Below are 21,725 nucleotides of genomic sequence, written 5' to 3' on the forward strand. Positions count from 1 at the left end.
TTTATAATGTTTACTTATTATAAAAACTGCAACCACTATGCTTTCTAGAGTAGATGTATTAAGTTTTATGTTTTTATTAACAAAAAATATTAAGCATTTAGTATATACTCTGGGATTTATTTTACTCAGCTGTATTTCAGTGAAAACAAAATTTGTAAAGTATTCGGGTTTAATTTTTCTATTCCTGGATTCATAACCTGCACTGTGCTGATTGCTAAAATTGGCTCAATTACAATTTAGAATAATTACAAATTGAGCTCTGGGTCAGCGCAGAACATGGAACGCGGGACTCCTATGCTCTCACCAACCTGCCCTCAGTGCAAACCAAAGTGAAGAGCCAAAGAGAACCCGGACCAGAAATACTAGTTCTAGTTGCATTTTTTCCGAATGCTCTGGAAAGTGTGTTGGTGTAATATTAGATTGCATCCTCTGTGGCTGCTTGTACCTCCCACTCAAGGGTAGTGCTTTCTCTTTCCCACTAGTTATCCCCAAGTGACTCACTTGCACTATAGTGTATGAAAAAATCACTGTTTCAATAATGATAAATGACGTGGCAAATAGGCACAGTGATAAGAAATGAGGCATTATTAAACACGCCTGGAGGCCAGTGTTACATGATGAGAGTCTGTCAGTTCTCTCCCAGTCAGCCCAGGCTTGTAAGCCTCTCACTCTTAGACATCTTCATTCCATGAATTTCCTTTACTTCGGGCTGCATCTGGTCTCCCCTTATTGGCAGCAGCATTTTGGTTCTGCTCCCAGTGAGGGTCTATGCTGGCAGGCACCCCTGTGAATGAATGTCCCTCTGCAGCTGGGTTGCTAAACTGGGATCACTTCAGAGACCACCTCCTTGAGGAGCTATCTCTTCGGTGTCTTCGCTCTGTTCTGGCTGTTCTGTGAGTATACAATGGCTATGATCACATTCTCATTGCCAGGTAAATCCCCTTGAAATCTTGAAAATTGAAGTCCATTGTCAGGAAACAGGGTCCAGAATGCCATATCTGCCAAAATGCATGTCCAATTTGTGAGTGGCCAGTTCTTACTGAGTCTGTTGTAACAACTGCTTTTCCCAGCATGAAGCTGCAAAATCACATGGGAAAACCTCCATCAAGCCACCTTAGACTATAGTTCATTAAAGGTGCACACCTGGTGAAGAGTTACTTAGGAGAAAATAGATGTTGCTATGATTTGGCTGTAGAGGCCATTGGTAGAAGAATGCAGACAAACTAATGTGATGTGCTATTTAAATACTTCAAATACACATTAATATGGAGGCGTAGCTGGTAAATTATCAGTGTGTGGCTGCCCAGAGAAATAGTATTTGCATTAAGGGCCTGACCAATATATGTCTTTCCAGAGACATAACTGAGCTTTGGATCAAGGCTGGGATCATGTTAAATAATGCTCTCCATTGAAGTCTGTGGAACTTGTTGACTAGTAAGGTACTACTTTATGTAAGAATGTACGATTTTGCAAACAAGCAATGCAATCATTGTGTGGGTATTCAAGTTAGGTATGAAAAAAATAAGAGCTGCAGGGAAAGATAAAACCTTGTACTAATCAAAATCATACAATTATTATACTATGATTTCAATTTTATGGCCTATTTACTGTGTTGCTCTGGTAGTTAATACAGCTGCAGTTGCAAAATGCGGTAGTATTTAGTTTAATTACTAAATCATGATTGAAAACGTAATTGTAGGATTTGTTGAATGCTTACTTGAGAAGAGACTTCTAAACCTACTTGAATTCAATATATCACACAGAAGGGTGTATTATCTTTATCCAACCTCTTAAGAGTTAATATGAGGTAAATATCTACTTTGCATATTTTTGTCTAATGATGTTATGATAGGAATGCCTTCTCATTAGGTTAATATGTCAGCACAACTAAATTACATCATCAGGATATTTGTAAAGTAATCAAGTGAATGCACACACATAAGCATACAAACATTTATTAGCAAAATGCTGCGCCTTTTAAAACTCACATAGAAGCCATTGGAATTAGCTAAGAAATTAAATGATGGGTTTCTTGATGAAAGCCATAAACCATCTTTTGTAGTCAGATTTGCAAGGTAATCTCTTTTTTCACTGATCCCACAACAGGTGGCAGGGTATTTATTTTTCCTGGTATGCTGGCTTTCCAAAGAGCAATATATATGGCCAGGAACTTTCCTCCAGAGTCTGGTAGAGAGATTTTGAAAACCCTACACTTTCCCAAGTCACTGATATGTGGCAATAGCTTTTAATGATTTGTGATTATTTGTGTTTTAATTGAGTGTTTTCTTATTATCGTATGCACTGTAAGTTTGTGCTGCTATTTATCATGGGATTCCTGCAATTTAAGTGACATACGCAGTAAATCTTCACTTTCATGAAGAGAAGAAAATATTTTGTATTTCTAGCTATAGTGCTATAGTCATTTGCTATTGTCTTCCTTTTTTGATATACCAGGTCATCTTTATATTTCTTTTTATTTTTTATTTAATTGTGTCTTAAATTCCCCATGGGCCTTGTCCAAGTGTCAGGAGTTTCCTTAAGATATAAAATGTTGATGATGATTAGTAAGAGAAAGAAGGTGGGTACATTTCTTAAATAGCATTGAATAAGAATTTAGCCATATTCCCACTGACTACAGTTGTTCAGGCACTGTTCCTAAGAGGTGGATTCTGCTTTTTTAAAATAACTCAACTCAACAATCAAAGCTGTAGTACTGGATTGTCTCAGGGTTCAACACTGCAAGATAAGGTTGCAAAATCCCACAAGCTCCCTCCTGGGAGGCATTCAGCACCTTGAAGGTATTTGTATCAGCATATGTTTTTCACCAAAGAGAGACTTGAATGTAACCAAACAGTAACAGTTTCTTATCTCTTTATTATAATTATAACATGATTCATTCCTAACCTTGCATCTGTGAATGTGCCAGCTGATTTTCTCAAGATCTAGGTAGCACGGCTGGTGAGAATCACTCATTTCTTTATTTTATAATGTTAAAACACTGGTGTGCTTTTTTCAATAGGCAGACTGACAAGAGGGCTGAATCCATTTGAAAAGATGCAGTACAGTGATCAGTCTGAGCTTACATGCCTAACTTTAATTGCATTATTACATGTATTCTGTATGTTGCTCAGGTTATGAATCATTGTCTTTCCCTGAATACTTTTATGCACACTTCATGGTTATAATACTGTGCCGGATAGAAACAAATGAGTTTTTAATCTTTGATGGGGGAGGGATCTTAGGTCTGTTGCATAAGTAAATCAGCCTTTCATCTTGGAAGAGATGAATGTGACAACTGGACCTGATGGATTCCATCTTTGTCCCTATCTGTCTATTTTTCAGAAGTTACCACAGACATTGGCAGAGTTCCATGTGATTTGGCAGACTTTGCTGAAGACTTCAAAATTGTAAGAACCTCATTTGTACTACTAGGGATCTGATCCAAAACCCTTGGAATTCAGCTGGGAGGGTTTCTATTCATTCAAAGAGCTTTAGATCAGGTCAGACATGCAATTCATTAGTGAAGCAAACTCAATCCTGTCCAAGCTACACCTGGCTCAAGCCATTTCAATTAGTCCTTGATTTTAATAAACATTTAATTCAGTATGACATAATTTCCTAATTACAGCTGTCCCCAGTCAACGGCTATAGTGTGATAACCTAACCCTATTACAAATCCGATAGCCTTCTTACTGTGAATTATGACCTTCTATTATGTACCACCCTCCAAAGTCATGTCAACACATGACAACGCAGATTGACCAACTGCATGATGCATCCACTCAGAGGCACAGCTTTTATATCTGGAGCAATTTAAAAACTTCAGAGATGATGAGGCTGGTTTGATGTTTGAAAAGTAGCTCAAGCTCTAATTCCTCTATTATGTATTTTACTCATTAAAGCTCAGGCGACTCTCCCCCAGCCCCTGCCCCACCTTCTTACTCTCTTTTCTTTGGAGTTTCAGACCATTATGTATTTAAAACTTTTGATTTACACCTAAGGGAGCAGAGGAGTCCTAGGAAGCGACAGAAACCTTTATATAGAAAATGTGTTGTGTGAAATATGGAGTCCAAAGCCCACAGAAATCAGTGGAAAGATTCCTAGTGATGCCTTAGCTCCTGATTCAGCAAGGAACTTAGAGGGCTGCCTAGCTCTCATTGAATCAATGAAAATCAAGCATGTGCTTCAGTGCCTTGCTGAGTTGGAGCCACAATCCCTAAATTCTTACGAATAGGGCTTTAAACCTTTAATTATCTTTACTAAGAGTAGCTGTGGATAGCAATTTTAGTCTAAAACTGTACTTTTAGGGATGTATTACAACAGACATAAAAAAACACTAAAGGACATTTGGGCTTCAGTACCAAAATTGTAAATATAAAAATGTCTGCTGTGCCCTTATTATCGACTCTCTCTAGTTTTCTCCTGAGACTTCAGACTTGTTTGTTGTAGCAGACATATCTATTATTAATCTTCAGGTAGGTAGTTAGACTAATTTGCAGTGTTCATTAACAAGTATCACCTTATGGATTACTAAACAGCATCTAGGCTTTTGCTAATGAGCCCCAGTTGTGCAATACTTTACATATTTTACATCCTGACAATTAAGTGATGTCTTGCTTTTACAGTCGATCTTAAAATAAATTGTTTCGGACACAAAGTGGAGACAACGATAGATCACCAATATACAAGCATTTAGTTTTGAGAAATCCAGCCCCTTGAGTGACTGAGTAAGAACTGTGAACAACCGACACATCCCCGAAGCATTCTCTTCTTATTTCTAACTCCTGCAACCCACAAAAATACATGCGATTCACACTTACACTAAATCATAATAAATGGGAAGAAAAAGGAACTGAGGAGGAGTAGAGCTAAACAGTACCTTGGCAGAACATTTGTTTAGTTTGATATTAAACAGGCTTGGTTTAAAAAAACACAGGTGTTTGACGTTTGCCTAATTAGTACCAACAATGAAAAGTAGATTGCATTACTAAGTAAGTGGTGAACTAGTTTAGCTCCCTAAAAAATGACACACCCTGGGACAGAATTCAGTTGGTGTGATTTGGTCGAAATCCATGAAAGTCAAGAGAACTACACCAGTTTACACTAGCATTTGGCCCAGTTTCAGCCTAGGATGAATTTTATCTCATTACCATGGGTTTTTTTCAGGGCAGGTCTTGGGCATTTGGGTGTGGAGCTATTAATATCTCCTTTGTGCTGGGATGTACATTCCTCTCCTTCACTGAATCTTGTGTTTTTCCTTCTTTTAAAACATAAGTGAATTGAGTGTTGGATTGACAGCCTGGGAAGGTACAGTCCTTTAGCCAACAAAACAAATACAGCACTAGAAACAGCACAGCTGGTTCCACAGCCCTGCCCCTCACTTCCCACCACCACCACCACCACCACCCTCCCAATGCATTGCAGTAAAGCTCTGTAGGGACTACCTCTAAGCTTATGGGGATACTTCACTGTCAGTGCCCATTAAATCCTTGGTCTCTCCATTGGGACTGCAACAAAGGCTCCAATTAATGTAATCTGGAGTCATGGTTTACAAGGCAGGGACACCTGCCCACCAGGAATGAACTTGAGATCTCCATCTATGACACTACAGCACAAAAAGATGATCAAACAACCATCAGATGGTCACAACTTTGAGTCACCCCCAGCCTGAGTTGGATGTGAGTGAGTATTCAGCACCAGGAGAATGGCTTTTGTAACTGAGTTCCATTCTACGAAGTCATTTGATCTTTCTGGAGCCCTTCTCCTCGAGCAGGGTTAACCATGAGTATTTTTATTCTTGGCAAGCTAACAGGTGTCATTGCCTCATCCGTTGCTGTTATTTTATACAACTGTGTGGGTCAGCAGGCAGAAGGTAGGCCTATACAAGGCCAAAACAGACTCTTATTTCCTGAAAAGCTGGGCAAAAATCACGTGCCAGTACAAGTGAAGTGTTTGACATTTTGCCTCAAATTTGTCAGGTTTCCACTACATCAGGGGAGGTTTATTTGGGTGGAAACTCCTTTGAATATAAGTAAATGCTCCCACTTCTGCCTTTGTATATAAAAATGCCCAACATGCCCTTCCTCCTCTTCCTTCCATCCCTAAACTCTGAAAAGCTCTTTCTGTGGGTTGAGATTTACACATGAATAGGGATGGAACAAAGGCTGAAGATGGGTTGGGGTCAATAGAGATGTAGGTCTTCAGCTACCAACACCTGCCTCTTCTGTGATAAGCTCTTTGGCTCCGGAATTGGGCCAATCAGCCATCAACTGACTCACAAATAGGATGTGTAACAGCAACGAAGGGTCCTGTGGCACTTATAGACTAACAGAAAAGTTTTGCGCATGAGCTTTCGTGAGCACAGACTCAGTTCATCAGATGGTGACATGAAGGTGTCCTACTCATTATTGAGTGACCACCAAGAGACATCTTCTTTTATTGAGAGTCAGCAGTAACTTTGCTGTACAGCACTCCAAGCTCTAGCTATTCCAAAGAATGACACTGGCAGCAGAGGTACTTTCTCCCCAGCAACACAGCACCATTAAAGAGAAAGAAGTGGGATCTAGAAAAGCACAAGCCATTTAGACCTGTAAGATCCATGGATTTGGTGACAGCAGTCCTACCTATTCAGTATGCAGGCAAACATAATTTGCTCTGAAAGAATTCTAGAAAGGAAATTCTAGAAAGGGAACCTCCAGGGTTTTCCTACATCAGACAATAGCTCTTTGGATACAGCTGGAAAAGCAACAGTGTCATTAGGTTCTGCATTTTATGGGATTTGTGTTGGTGCCTTTCCTTTCAGGAGAAACTATTTGCAACATTAAGAACATGGACTGTAATGTCTGGTAAACAACCACAAAAGCAGCGGTATGGTTCTTCCAGCTTTAAATGCATCACTATCCCTACCTGCTACAGAAATGCACTAGAAAGAAGTGTAGATTTTTTTTGAAAGCTAGTCATCTCTTCTCATTGCATTTCCTGCTTGTTTGCCTGAGAAGCACATGAATGGTGGATGCAAGACAACTGCAAAAATCCGGGGTCAAATTTTGCTCTCAGTTCCACTTGCCAAACCCTGCTGAGTTCAGGGGGGTTGCACATGTGTAACACAGAAAAGAAGGAGACCTATAGGATATAGAAGGACTTCCAGAAATATGAGCAAATCTTCAAGGCTTATGTCAACAGCAGCCTTCTTTCACCAAACCAGATGTTTTTAAATATTTTTCCATCATTGTATAGCATTATCTTTGTTTGCTGCCACTTTATTTGAATGCAATGTAGACTTTCAGATCAAAAAAGAAAGTGAGGTTAATTTGCTGAATGTAGAACTATCAAGCTGTTGTGTGTTTGAACGTCTGGAAAATCTCAGAACTTCCTTTTCTTTCTAATTTTCATAGTTACGTAAAACCAAGGCACTGACCATTTGCAATCACTAAAAATTCCATGGCACTTTTTCTAAAAGATAGGTGTCAGCTCTAATATCCAAGCTTTGCCCAAATCTGAGCAAATACATTGTGCCTTTTTAAATTCCTCCTTTCCGTAAAGATACAATACCTTTCATTTCCTGTCCTGAAATAGTGAGCGCTATTTCAGTCTCAGGCTAAAGAGTTGTGTCATTTAAGCCCAGAGTTGGATGGACCTCCATGATGAGGAAAAAGGATTCTAATAATGTACAATCAGATTATAGAGAAAAAATGGGGTTAATTTCAATGAAAGGCACAATGGCAGGTAGCACTGAGCTAGTGGGCACATTCTCTTCCTTGCGCACACAGATTGTTTCTGAACAACTCTAGTTCTGCAATCGACAGAGCTTACTGAAAAAGTGTGAGGATTTTTTCCCACACAATGTTTTACTCCAAAATGGTGTTTCTGGTTTTCTGTGAAAATTTCCCAAATTTCTTAACCAAAACCTTTTTTTCAGTTTTGAAAAACCAAACAAATGAGAAGTTGTAGTTCTATTTCAGTATTTTTTAAAATTTATATTTTATCTCTTTTTCTTCCTTTTCATCCCCTTCACTTTCTTTTTCTTTTTCCCTCTGGAAAACAGTGAGAACGGAAAAAACTGGAAAATGTTAAAAGAAAGTCCATTAATATTTTGTTTTAAAAAATTGCTGGATTTTTTCAAACAAATATGTCGAGCAGCTCTACCGAACCCCAACAAAACCATGAAATAATGTGTGTATGGTGTCTTTTTAAGGGTAAATTATTTGTGGTGAGTGGATTGATTACATGCGGTGAGACAAACATCCTTATCTCTACAAATATCCTTCTTTTCTAAAGAATTTTCATGTCACTTGAGTATGTCCCCCACGCTTGTCAATTTTAGTGTTCTATACCACTATACAAGATAGAAAAGAATTACCTGAAGAGCTCTCAGTTGTTACAGGCTGTGATTCCTAGAATACTTATTAGTTAATTGGAAAAAGGAAATTACATCAGTAAATAACAGCTCAATTAACATTCAGATTTCCAGATTTCATTACATGCTGACTGTTCCTTTAGATACTGTACGCCACAGTCACTTTATGTGCATTGTGTTCCTTTTTCTCAGGGTCATTTCTAAATATTATTTATGTTCAGGTGCATTTCACAGGTGTTCTCTCATCTTTTACACCTCAGTTTTTGAGTAGCCAATGACTGCTGGATCCACAGCAGATAGAAATGTAATGTAGTTTCCATAGTGCTCTGTCAGTTAATGATAGAAGAGCCCTTCTAATAGACATAGGAGCAGAGGATCCACAGCTTCCATTAAAATTAACTGATCTCCCCAAAAATCCACAGGGTTTGTGAGCAGCCCTCCACAACCTAGTACCTGAAGAGCCAGACCTGGCCTACACAATGAATCAGTAAGGGAAAAAATCTCTGTGAGGAAAACGGAAGAGGTTTCTTTCCCTTCCTCCACTCCCATGGGTTTCCGGCTCCTCTGTTATTTATACAATTGTCTCTAGCTAAAGGTGTTACACAATGGCCATGTCTACACGTGCCCCAAACTTCGAAATGGCCACGCAAATGGCCATTTCGAAGTTTACTAATGAAGTGCTGAAATGCATATTCAGCGCTTCATTAGCATGCGGGCGGCAGCGGCGCCTCGAAATTGATGCTCCTTGCAGCCGCACGGCGCGTCCAGACGGGGCTCCTTTTCGAAAGGACCCCGCCTACTTCGAAGTCCCCTTATTCCCATCAGCTCATGGGAATAAGGGGACTTCGAAGTAGGCGCGGTCCTTTTGAAAAGGAGCCCCGTCTGGACGAGACGCGCGGCGGCAATCCGCGGCAATTTCGAAGTGCAGCTGCCGCCCGCATGCTAATGAAGCGCTGAATATGCATTTCAGCGCTTCATTAGTAAACTTCGAAATGGCCATTTGCGTGGCCATTTCGAAGTTTGGGGCACGTGTAGACACGAATAATGCTCAATTTTTCAATAGTACTGGAACAATACCAAATTACTAGTGTCTGAAGCATGACAGTTAAACTTATTGCCTTTCTTGCAGTCTGTCTGTCCTATGCCAGCATTTACACCATGTCAATCAGCAAGGCATCTGATCATCTGACTGTCTGTCTGTAACCTTAAGAAAACTAAAGAATGGCAGTACAAATTGGCAAATGAGTGCATGGTGTAATCATTGCATGCATCAGAATCTTTGGGTTGTATCATTCTGATGTGATAATTATAGAAGTGTTGATGAGCTAGGCATCTAGGGGAATGCAATTCTTTCAGGCAAGATGCTCCTCAGAAAGATCAAAGACTTTGGAAGGTAAAATTAAAAAAATGTAATTGCTGAATATTGATGTTATTGCGCACACCCAAAAAGCATAAAAGACCTGTCTGGCATGAAAGAGATCTGTATTTTAATCTAGATTGTATCCACCACAGGGCAGAGCCCTTGTCTTTGTATAGATATATTGCATCATGAGTCCATTTGTTGCAACAATAAGGAGAAGTCCTGTGGCACCTTATAAACTAACAGATTTCTTGGTGCATAAGCTTTCATGAGCAAAAGCCTGCTTCATCAGATGTATGTGCATGTGCATCTGACAAAGTGGGTCTTTGCCCATGAAAGCTTAAGCGCCAAAATATCTGTTAGTTTATAAGGTGCCGTAGGACTGCTCATCGTTTTTGTGGATACGGACTAACACATCTACCCCTCTGATATTTGTTCCTATGTTAATAATGGTAACAACAATCTCTGTGGTTAAATACCATATTTCTGCTAGCATCTCTCACAGTTACAACACCACCTGTCTTGAAAAGATAATATTGGACTTAGTTATTAGCCAGTGTACTACTGCACCCTTTGCCAAGGAAACCAAATACCTTTGCTAGGATGAAAGGTTTAGTTGGGTTTGGTTTTAAATTTTCACCTTAATAATCACATTTACACTGCAGCAATGTCTATTGGTAACATCAGCAACGAAATGTCTTGTGTGTTCTGTGGAAGGACAGCAAGAGACTGTGCTTGTGTTTATTGAGTCACAGGGTGGAGTTCTTTCATCAGAAAGTGCCAAGCTATAGAACAATTACACATGCATTACTACAGTTTTTCCTCCCTCAATCCACTCCCTGCGCTATAATTGTGGGTATATACACTGTACAATGATCACAGTTTATTTTCCAGGAGCTGTACAGCATGCAGACCCCTATATGCTAGTCATTAACCATAATTTAACTGGTCAGAATGAAAGGGTTGCTGTAATAAATTTATGGCTATGTAATGAGGCACAGTGGTCTCAGCCTGGGAAGGAGTGGGTTAACTCACCTTTTTAGCACAACTTACCCTGCCTCTCCCCCTTCACAAGAAGTTCCATGGTGGGACAGGAAGTATAAAAGCAGAATCCTTCAGCTGGACCAGGGAAGGAGGCAGATATCCCTCCCTGGGAGCTGGGGCATCAACAGAGATCCCACAATGCTGAACAAGCAAGCCACCACACTGGGAAGTGGATGACACTGTGGAGGGAATGGAAGAAGGGCTGCCAGACACCAACACTGAGAGCCAGGTCCTGGCAGCTGTGAAACAGCCCTACCAAGAGCCAGTAGGAAGTAGTCCAGGAAAATGAGACTTTGGTCCTGTTGATCTATGAGGGAGCAATGCAGTGACCCCACATGCAGTTCACTGGCCCCTTGATGGGACCACCTGTCATGGCATGGTTCTGGGCTTGGACACTGTGGAGGAGGGTAGACCTGAGTACCCCTACTCCTGGTCCCACACAGAAGGCTGGCTGCACTAACCTTCAGCCAGAGATGGTGCTTTTTTTCTGCTGGTACTTGCTGTTGTGGAGTACTGACACTTCGGCAGCCCCAGCTGCAGGAACCCCAACCAATTGGCAGGGGATTTCACCAGCCAAGACCCACACCGGCAGCACCAGCCACGGGAACTCTAGTGGAGTGAGAGGGAGCCAGCTGATTACCAGAGCCTCTTTCTTCACAAAAAAAGCACTAGTCACAGATATTGATTGTTTATTTGCTCAGCCCTCAAACAAGTGGCTTGAGCCATTGACTGTAGGTGACCACCTCAGCCCTCATCCTAGAAGGCCAGAGCCATAGACTATTGTTATTTGCTCCACCTTGAAGGCTGGAGACATAACCTGTTTCCATATTCAGTCCATCCAGGAGGCCTCAGCCCCAATCAGCATTGCTTACTCTGTCCTTCTGTGGGAGGTCTGAGCTGTAGGCTGCTTCACTGTACAGCTTTCCACCCAGAGGCTGGAGCCATCAACCGCAGTCATTTACCCCAGCAGCAAGGCCTCAGGGGGAGACAGTTTAATCACTCAGCTCCCACCTGGAAGGCCAAAGTTGTACACAGTTTGACTGTGCACTGCTCAGCCAGGATGCTGGAGCCATAGACCAGCGCTCAGCAACCTTTATCACCTCATGGCACACTTCAGCACTCATTATAATTTCATGGAACACCCAATATATTTTATCCAGTCCCTCTCCCCACCTCCAGAGCCAGGGCGTCGCCACCCACCCCCCGCTCCCCACTCTAACTCAATCTCTCTCCCCCCACTTCTCGAGAACCTGGCATCCTCAGGGCTCCACTAAAACCCAATCCCCCACCCCTCCCCAGAGCCAGAGCCCTCTTGCCTCCCCGCCCGCCAATGCTAACTCAATGCCAGCGACTCACCAGAGGCCACCGCTGCCACTGCCCCAGAGCCACGGCCACCACCCCAGAGTCGCTGCTGCTGCCAGGCGCTTCTCCCTCCAAGTGGCAGAGTGACTGCGCAGAGAGGCAGGCAGCACTCCCAGCACGTGGCTCTGAGGCACACTAAGCGACACTTTGCAGCACATCAGTGTGCCACAGCACACCGGTTGAGGAGCACTGCTATAAACTGCCTGTGTTGAATCCTCACCCAGGTGGTTTGAACTGCCATTTGCACAAGTGTGTGGCCTCCAGCCAGGTCCAGTGGGCATATTGATCAACCAATGTCAACACAGGAGGCACCTTGGCCTTCAGCCCCTGGAAAGCTACAGGCTATTTTTAATAACTATATTCTGAATAAGCAAATCCCTCTGCTCTGAAGGGCTACTGTAATTCTTTGATGCTAATTTGCTTTTTTGTCCTCTAATTTTCAAGCTGTTTGCCAATAATGATGCTACAGCCATTTCTCTCTCCCTTTAGCTGCTGCAGAAAACAATGTAAATGTACATAAAAAGAAGAGGAAAAAATACCAAAAATAATAGCAATTTGGCTAGTCAACTGTGGAAAGGAAAGTGATTTTAATGAAATACACCTTTCAATTTATTTTCTGCTATTTTCTTCCTCCCTTCACCCCACCTGCTCCAGTACCTTCCTTCACTGAGTACAAGGCTCCTGTCCCCAGAAAAACTGGTCTGTTGACGTTTCCATTCAGAAAATCCCCACCCTACCCGCCCACTTCAGTTTGAATATGCAATATAAACAGAAATATATTCAGCTACTCTGAAGAGAAAAGCTTTTCTGGCCTGTAAGGATAGTGCCAGGGAAGACACAAACTCATATAATGAAGTGCAACTCCCACTGGCCTTACAGAATTTGGTTCTTGTAGCACAGGCCACCATTTACATCTCTGCTAAGTTTGAACACTGAATCAGATTACTTGTCATTCTGCAGCATATATTAAGCGGGAAAACCAATCACATCATAACATGCCCTGTTGCTTGTTTTACCTACCTCAGTGTTAATCTCCATGGGTAAAACTCTGATCCCTTTGGTGTCAATGGCAGAATTCCCATTGGCATCAATCACAGAATCATAGAATCAAAAGGCTGGAAGAGACCTTAGAAGGTCAGCTCGTGCAGTCCCCTGCCCAAAACAGGATCAAACGTAACTAAATATTCCCAGCCAGGACACTGTCAAGCCAGGATTTAACAACCTCTAGGGGTAAAGCATTCCAGTGAAATAGTTTTTCCTAATATCCAACCTACACCTCTCCCTCTGTAACTTCAAACTATTGCTTCTTGTTCTGCCACCTGTCACTACTGAGAACAGCCTGTCTTCATCCTCTTTACAGCCCCCCCTTCAGGAAGTTGAAGGCTGCTATCAAATCTCCCCTCAGTCTTCTCTTTTGCAAGCTAAATAAGCCCAAATCTCTCAGCCTCCCCTCCTAGGTCGTGCTCCAGCCCCCTAATCATTTTTGTTGCCCTCTGCTGAACTCACTCCAATGAACCCATATCCTTTCTATCCTGGGGGGCCCAGAACTGGATGCACTACTTCAGATGTGGCCTCACCAGTGCCAAATAGAAGGGAATAATAACTTCTCTGAATCTGCTGGAACTGCTTCTCCTAATGCACCCCAAATTGCCGTTAGCCTTCTTGGCTACAAGGACACACTGTTGAGCCATATCCGGCCTTTCATCCACTGTAATCCCCAGGTCCTTCTCTGCTGCACTGCTACTTAGCTAGTTGGTTCCCAGCCTGTAACCATGCTTGGGATTCTTCCATCTCAAGTCTAGGACTCTGCACTTGTCCTTGGTTAAACCTCATGCATTTTCTTTTGGCCCAATCCTCCAAGGATTTCACGCCATAAAGATAGATGAATGTCTGTGGTTCATTTTCCTCCCATTCCAATTTTCTCCTAGTGCTGCCCCATTGACTTCATCTAAATTATGCTTAATTTACATGCATTTAAGAGAAGAAGCAGCTCTTATGAGTGCAGAAATAGTGGTGGTACCCAGCTAACCACTACGTTTACTAAGAACACCAAGTTATTATGATATTGAGGCCAGGGGTTAAATCTGAGATGGTATTTCAATCCTCGAGATAATTAGGAGGTTTTTTTGGTTTTGGGGGGGTTTTTTTGTTTTTGTTTTCTGAAAGACATAAGGCACTGCATTCAGCTTCTAATGGTGTAAAAGGCATTCAGGTTCCAACTTTTGAGATCATACCTCAAATGTAAGTCATTTATGACATTAAGAACCTTTTGCAAAAATTCCAGGGAATATTATCTTGGAAATAGTACATAGCATGACCTTCAACTCCTAAAAATCTAAGCACAAACCACAGCTGAGCAGTTCAACAATCACACATTTTGATTCCCCACATTTTGTTATGACACAACAGCCTGTAATCTGCAATTCCTAAGTAAATATCTATGTATCTCCAAAACACCAATACATATTGTCAACAACTTTTTTGAAAATGGCAAATTCTTACCAGTTACAAGTATGTTAATGGTTCTGTGACTCAGATAGTTACTGAACTGCCTTAGAAAGAATTATGCTACAGGCAAAATTTTTACTTTATTGCTGTCTGTAGTGGGCAGATATTTTTCTTGCAAGGGATTTCCTGCTATAAATACCATTGTCATTCTGTCTACAGAAGTTTAAACACCTTGTGCTGAAATACTGCCTTTGGAAACCATTATTACATAATTACCACAGTGTTTAACGAAGCTACCCAAAACATAGAGAAGAGACCGGTTTTACTTTGCCAAGGAAAATCTAGGAAAAAATGTTCTCTGGATGAATAAAATGGCTAACTTAAAGCCACCTTGGAATAAATGTGAACCTCTTTGAATTGTGGCTCAGCCATCAACCCTTGTAGCATAACCCATGTTGGCTGGTGTTTTACTTAAAGAGAATCAATGGGGAAAGGGCAGGGGAAGCATAAACATAAACAGCAAAGGACTAATTTGCACCCAGCATCCACTGAGCACAGCAGAGCCTGGCGTGGCCACAGAGAGACCTGTTGCTGCTATCTGACTGTGCACCTTGTTAGTTCTATGCCTGGGCTTGTTTGAAGGATGCTGGAGTCATACACACAAAGAACCATGTGTCAGCTGGAATAACCGCTGTCATTCCACTTGAGATATATACACAATATGCCCTCATCATACCTCCTATGCCAGAAACTATGGAGTGGGGTAGAATGCTTACTCTGTCTGGCAATGACTCCTTGACACCAGGGGATTCTTCACTGGGAAGATCTGACCTGCCACATTACTAGGACAACACAAAGGCTACGTCCACACTACAGTGATCTGTGGACAGAAGTTACAGTCATAAGGGATCTTCTAACAAAACTTCTGCTGACAGAATACGGCCACACACGAAAGCAGATCACTCTGTTAACAGAGAGCAGCCAGACTGCCTGGCTGCTCTCTTGACAGAATGACCAGACGTACAGTAGACAAGGCTGCTTGTTGACCTGGAAGCCCTGTCTGTCGACAGAGGGCCCTCCCCAAAGCATCCACACAGCTTTATTGTTGACAGATTCTGTCAAGAAAGGTGTTCTGCCTTAGGGGGGATGGGCAGAAGGCTGTCGACAAAAGTGCCAAGTTCTGTCGACAGAATGCATATTTAGTCATTTTAGCTGGGCTTTTGTAAACAAAACTCTCAAGCATAGACATAGCTAAAGGGAAAGACGTTGGCTCATATTTTTTATTTGACAGGTTCAGACCATTTAATTTTGTATTTCCAATTTCTTATGACCATTTCCAGATTGTTTTTCTTCCAAGTGGCTATTATTATTGTTTGTTTGTTCATGATTGCATTTCAAGTGGTTTTAAGAACTCTCTGCATTATATAAAATGTGGAATACACTAAAAAGCAAATAACATTCATACTCTGAAGAGCTCACAATCTAAAGAAGCAAATGGATACAATATAGTGAAGTAGCATACAATGGTCTTTATAGAAGCTAGCATTTAAACACAGTGAAAAATTAAACAAGATTATATATGATGACCTGCTCTAACCCAAGAAGCTCTTCACAAAACAAGTCTTTTGTCCTGTTCAAGAACCCTTTCTAACGTTGCCTATATTCCAGTTACAGGCACATCAAAAACTTTAAGAAGTCATTCTAAGTAGAGAAGGGTACAATGTAAACCCCATATCTCTCTGTTTTATGTTTGCAGTATTATAGCCATGTTGATCCCAGGATATGAGAGAGAGACAAGGCAGGTGAGATATAACTTTTATTGGACTGGTGAAAAAGACAAGCTTTTGATGGTGTTGTCTGTGATGGTAGGGAATAAGACACAGTGACCCATGAGGTCCCATCCAGTTCTGTGTCGTACATTCTTGTATTGAGTATCAAATTTTGCAAAATGCCACACTCTTTACCATTGCAATAAAGGAACAAGCAAAGTTAATTTCAAAAAAGAGGTAAGTTTGCTCAGTAGTAATTTGCTCTAATTACCTAGTGCATTGTTTGCCAATAAATAAACAAATAACAACCTTTAAATCAAGGAATGGAAAAGTGAAGGCCACCCTAAACTAACCTTACGTTGCTCACATAATATGGTGATTTGCATCAGCTGAAGATCTAGATATTCAGTCATCAAACATAAAACTTTAACACTGACCCACTGATGAACTTGCGATTTTTTTATTTACTAACTGTCATTCAAAGCATTAATATTGATATCAGAAAACATTATTCTATAGGATAATGTAAAGGGGAAAAGTAGCATTATGTTAATAATTCTAAAAGTTTCCTCTCTGTTAGCCCCTAGATTTTTATAGGTATGCAATAAATTATGTATGATGGACAGAATTTTGGAAGAATATTTGGAATTACCATTTCTTGAGAATAATGTTACTTGGAAATGCAACTATATAACACTACAGATGTATGTTAAAATGATGCATGTAAGTTTGAGGACTTACGCTTGATGCTGATCCAGCTGGCATTAAACTGCACATCTAAAACGGCTTATCATTGGCTCCTGTCCTTACAAATTTAAAGGGGATAGAAAGGTGCCTTAACAGAACAGGGATTCCTCTTGTGTGCAGAAATTGCCCAGTGTTACAGATTCCATAGCTACCTCTGTGCCATTCCTCCTTTCCCCAGAGCATACAGAAAACAGTGGGTGACGATGTGGTTGGATAATCTTGTGCTTTACTGTTTCCAGCCATGCATGGCCTTTACCCTGAGAGCCTGGTGGGCCCTGACATTCTAGGTTTGGGTAAGCACAGTGGTGACTTTAAGCTAGATTCTCCACTGACCTCAGGTCCTGTATCATCACTTCACAGCTCAGGGAGATCTGAAAACAAGGTCCAAAAGGGCCATGTCTTTTACAGATAATAGGCATATTTTAGTGAGAAAAATTAACTTTTGGTAAAATTGACAAGGGTTCTGGTGCATTTTTACATGGCTGGAATTTTTTCTAAAACTCAAGGTTGGATGATTTCCTGAAAATATGCCCTAGTTCAAACAGGAATTAAGTCAGAGACGTCCTAGGACACCCGTTACATTGTGTGCCAGACTAAATAATTACATGAGTTCCTTCTGCCCATATAAACTGGCTCTGTATTGTGTTTCTATTTTGAGATTATTGATGAATGGATAATATCTATTATATGTCAGAATTAATTTCTCCAGTTGTGATGGCATATGCTTTTATCGGGATTTGGTAAGAGCAATGTGGTTAAATTTACTATATGATTTTCCTAGGACTGTTTGCAAAGACAGGAGAATACTCACACTGCTCTTGAGTTTCAGTCTGTTCTCTCTTTTGGCAACCTCTGGACCAAACCAAATTTCCAAACCAAAGTTACAGGGGAAGTGATTGTAATAGATGCTATTTGCAGACTGAACGATGGGAAGATAATACATCTTCATAAATATGAACTAAACCCAAATGCTGGATCTGAGCCCTGCTGGGCTCTTACGGTGCTTGAAATCTGGACCTAGATCTGAGATTGTGGATAAGGGTGCGTCTTTGTAGTTAAAATTATGGAAACATGAGTAGGCTAGAGGCTTGGCTGAAAGGTCCATGTACAGTGGTGATCGTCTGGCCGAAATCCTTTGGCAGGAGTCGTAACAGTCAGCTCCAACCACTACTCCTGATAACATTCAGAGGGCAAGAATATTATGCTTTACATCAAACAAGGGGAAAGTCCAACACCACCACCTGTCAATCAAGTAGGAACCTGCATTTGGCAATGGCTTTTATTTGTATGTATTTTAACTATGTTAAAAAATGGTGCCAAACAAGGCAAAGCACCAACTCTCTGGCTGCACAGCCTCATGCCCTGTTCTCTTTCCCCTCCATTTGTTTCAGAGGGTATTAAATAACTTTAATACAGTAATATCCTCTTATTATGCAACATTTGATGGACACTTTACCAACCTCCCAGATCTCATTGCAGTTGGGAAGTTTAATGTGTTTACCCAGTGCTTCCCTCTTTTGTTTCCTAAATATAGTTTTCTTATTTGGATTGCTGAAGTTTAATGCTTTATAAGCAGTGGACGCCACCCCCTTTCAACCGCATTTGTTATTAATAAAGGTTTCAATGACAGACAAGTCCTTGCTTAATGCCTCTTTATTTTCCCCTTGGGAGACAGTTAAGATATATTGTTTGATTTGTATATACTGATGTTATGATAAGCTTGGGCATTTATATTTGAGTCAACATAGAGTTAAATCTCTCTTTGGCTCTTTATTAAACATTCATTCAGAATGTCTTCTGAACACTTGATATGTCACATTTTTTAATTTCTTCACTACTACTCTAAATTGTATTGACATTGTATAATCTCAGTTAGGATTCTAAGTACAGAAAAAAGAATTTATGTGCCTGGTTTTTCCCTTAGTTTGCTGAATTATACCATAAAAACGTTACCATATAAATACTAAATGCTCTTAAACCATGTATATAACATGCATTAGTAATTAATTTCTTATCTCCCTTGGAAGTTAAGAGTGGTGTAATCACCTACAAAAGCCGGTATAAAATAAACAAAACAAAACCCAAAAAGCCCACCTGTACAGTTTATTTGCTTGTGTGGCAACAAACAGTTGACTTTTAGGTGAATCCTGGTACAGGCCCTACTAGAGGAAATGGTTGGGCACCCACTAACCTTGAATCAGGCCTATGTGAAAATAGACCTTCTTTTTGAGGATCAAATATTGAAGAATGATGGACAACTTCTGTGTATCTACAGCTCTCACTGGGATCAATGAGAGACATAATGTTAAAGATTGGCCAATAATTCTCAGAATTTGGCACTTTGTTAATGGTGTTCTGCAACCGTACTGCCTTGAGCTACGATCTCTCAAGTTACGGAGTGCCCTGAAGATTGAAAGAACCAAGAGAAGTCCTCCCAAGTGTTGGTGAATCAGTAGAGAGCACTGCTAAATGTCCTTTCCTGTTCCACTTGGCTATGATGCACTCCTCCACTTTCTAATCTTGCTTTGTGGTGTTCAACAGCTGTTGTGTGCACTCATGAGACAACTTCACTTCAGCTGCACTGGTTGTATTATTCACAAGCAGCGAAGCCAGCAGTAGGTGCTAGTAAAATCTTTACACCACCCCACAACTTCAGGTATGTTTGCAATGTGACACAAAGCCTGTGTTAAATATATTTTAGTAGTTTTCAGAAGTCTGTTGTGATTATTTTTGCAACCCTCAAACTGACCCTGAGGCAGAAGATATTCTGAACCAGGGGCAGGCAAGACATAGCCTGTGGGCCAGATCCAGCCCACCAAGCCTTTTAATCTGGTCCACAATTCTAGCATCCATCACCAATCAGCAGTTTGAACTCTCTCCCAGGCCCTGTACACCCTCCCCGCTGCACCCATAACCTCTTCTTTAGGTCATCACCCAAATCCTCTGCACCCACCTCCCTCACTCACCCTCATTGCCCCAGATCACAAGTCCTTCTCAGATCCTGTACCCGCTTCTACATCCTTCTCTTAGGCCAGAATCCTCTCCTGCACCCATACCCCTTCCGGACCTGGTATCCCAATCTTCTACCCCAGGTCACAACCCCCTCCTTCACCCAAACTCCCCCTCAGACTCCACACCCTCTCCTAGTCCTCTAACCCAAGATCCATTCTGCACCAACCACCATCCCAGACCCCACACTCTTCCATAGGAAAGTGCAGCCCTTGACCACTTACCTAAATCTTGGCGTGCCCCCACAAAAAAATTATTGCCCACCCCTGAGCTAGACCTACCCTAGGCTTTTGCCAGACATGCCCCTTTTCACAATATATTCACTGTGCAGGACATACACAAACCATGCACATCCCCAAATCCAGACCCCCACTTGCCCTGCAGTGTTTCCCAGTCCTGCTGCCAAGGGAACTTAGTAAGTGTGAAGGTGGATGTTGCAATTGCTTCCTTATTCAACTGTTCTTATTGGAACTTTCCATTTCCATCTTCCTAGAGAGATGCAGATGCTGTAGTGTGAACAACCTGGCTGTATCTAGATCAGGTTGCATTCTCTTGTGTTCTCTTATTGATGTGCTGAAAGCACTGAATTCTCTCTCAACACTATAGAAGGTGTAACTGTAGAATGGTCTCTAGTATAGGTTCGTAAGAAACATAAATATTAGTTCAGGCAGCTTTGGTGCCATTCCTCAGCTAGCCTTGTAGATGGTTGCTAACAATCAAGCTAGCCTCTAGACACTTTTCTTCACTGTGTACCATTTTCCTGTGGCTATGAATAATTTACATCATGCTCTATTTCTTTTGAAATACATTCATGCCTAAATCTTTTATGTGATCTTTACACAGGTCTCTGTATGATAAAAGCCAGTTTCCTTATATCCATGAATGTTTTCAGCCCATAAAATAGCATCACTTTAGTAAAAGTTTGCACAGGAGTCATTTGTATTCACTTGGTATATGTTCTACTTGTAGTCCACAACAGCAAACTATTATTAAGGAATGAACCATTCAAATAGTTTTTCATCACTTCTGATTTAGGCTGGTAACTTTGCATGTGGCAATTTCCAAAGAGTTTTTTTTGCAATAAAGCTACAAGGGTCAGATCATGCAATCCTTGCATAAGCAAAACTCCCATTGAACTCGAATCCCAAGCAAGAACTGACAGTCAGACCCTGCAAGTCAGTTCAAATAAATCAGAAATGATTACTACTGAGTGATGAAATAACCATTTTTGTGCAATGATACATACACATTTGGCTGTTCTAGTTTTTGTAGTTACATTCATTTCAGTCATCTTGTTAAATGAAAAACAGATGCCAGAACCAAGTATTAAAGTTCATAAAGACGGATTTTCACATTTCTTTTGGTGAGAGTTTTATCAATAAAACTCATGAAACAGATCTGTGAAGTTTTATTACATTAATTTAGCTGCCATAAATCAGCAGAATGCAAAATACATTTAAATTACCACCTTCAGGCCATCAGAGAAATAATGCAGTGCTATGTTCAAGTCCTTACGAAAGGAGGGTGATACTTTTCTTTTCAAAAGAAGTTATGAAAAGCACTGGACAGACAGGCCTTCTGACAGCTTAGCTCTATTTATCTACACACCATGCAAAAAACAACAGGCTGG

Source organism: Carettochelys insculpta, chromosome 7, assembly GCF_033958435.1.
Source record: "Carettochelys insculpta isolate YL-2023 chromosome 7, ASM3395843v1, whole genome shotgun sequence".
Classification (NCBI taxonomy): domain Eukaryota; kingdom Metazoa; phylum Chordata; order Testudines; family Carettochelyidae; genus Carettochelys; species Carettochelys insculpta.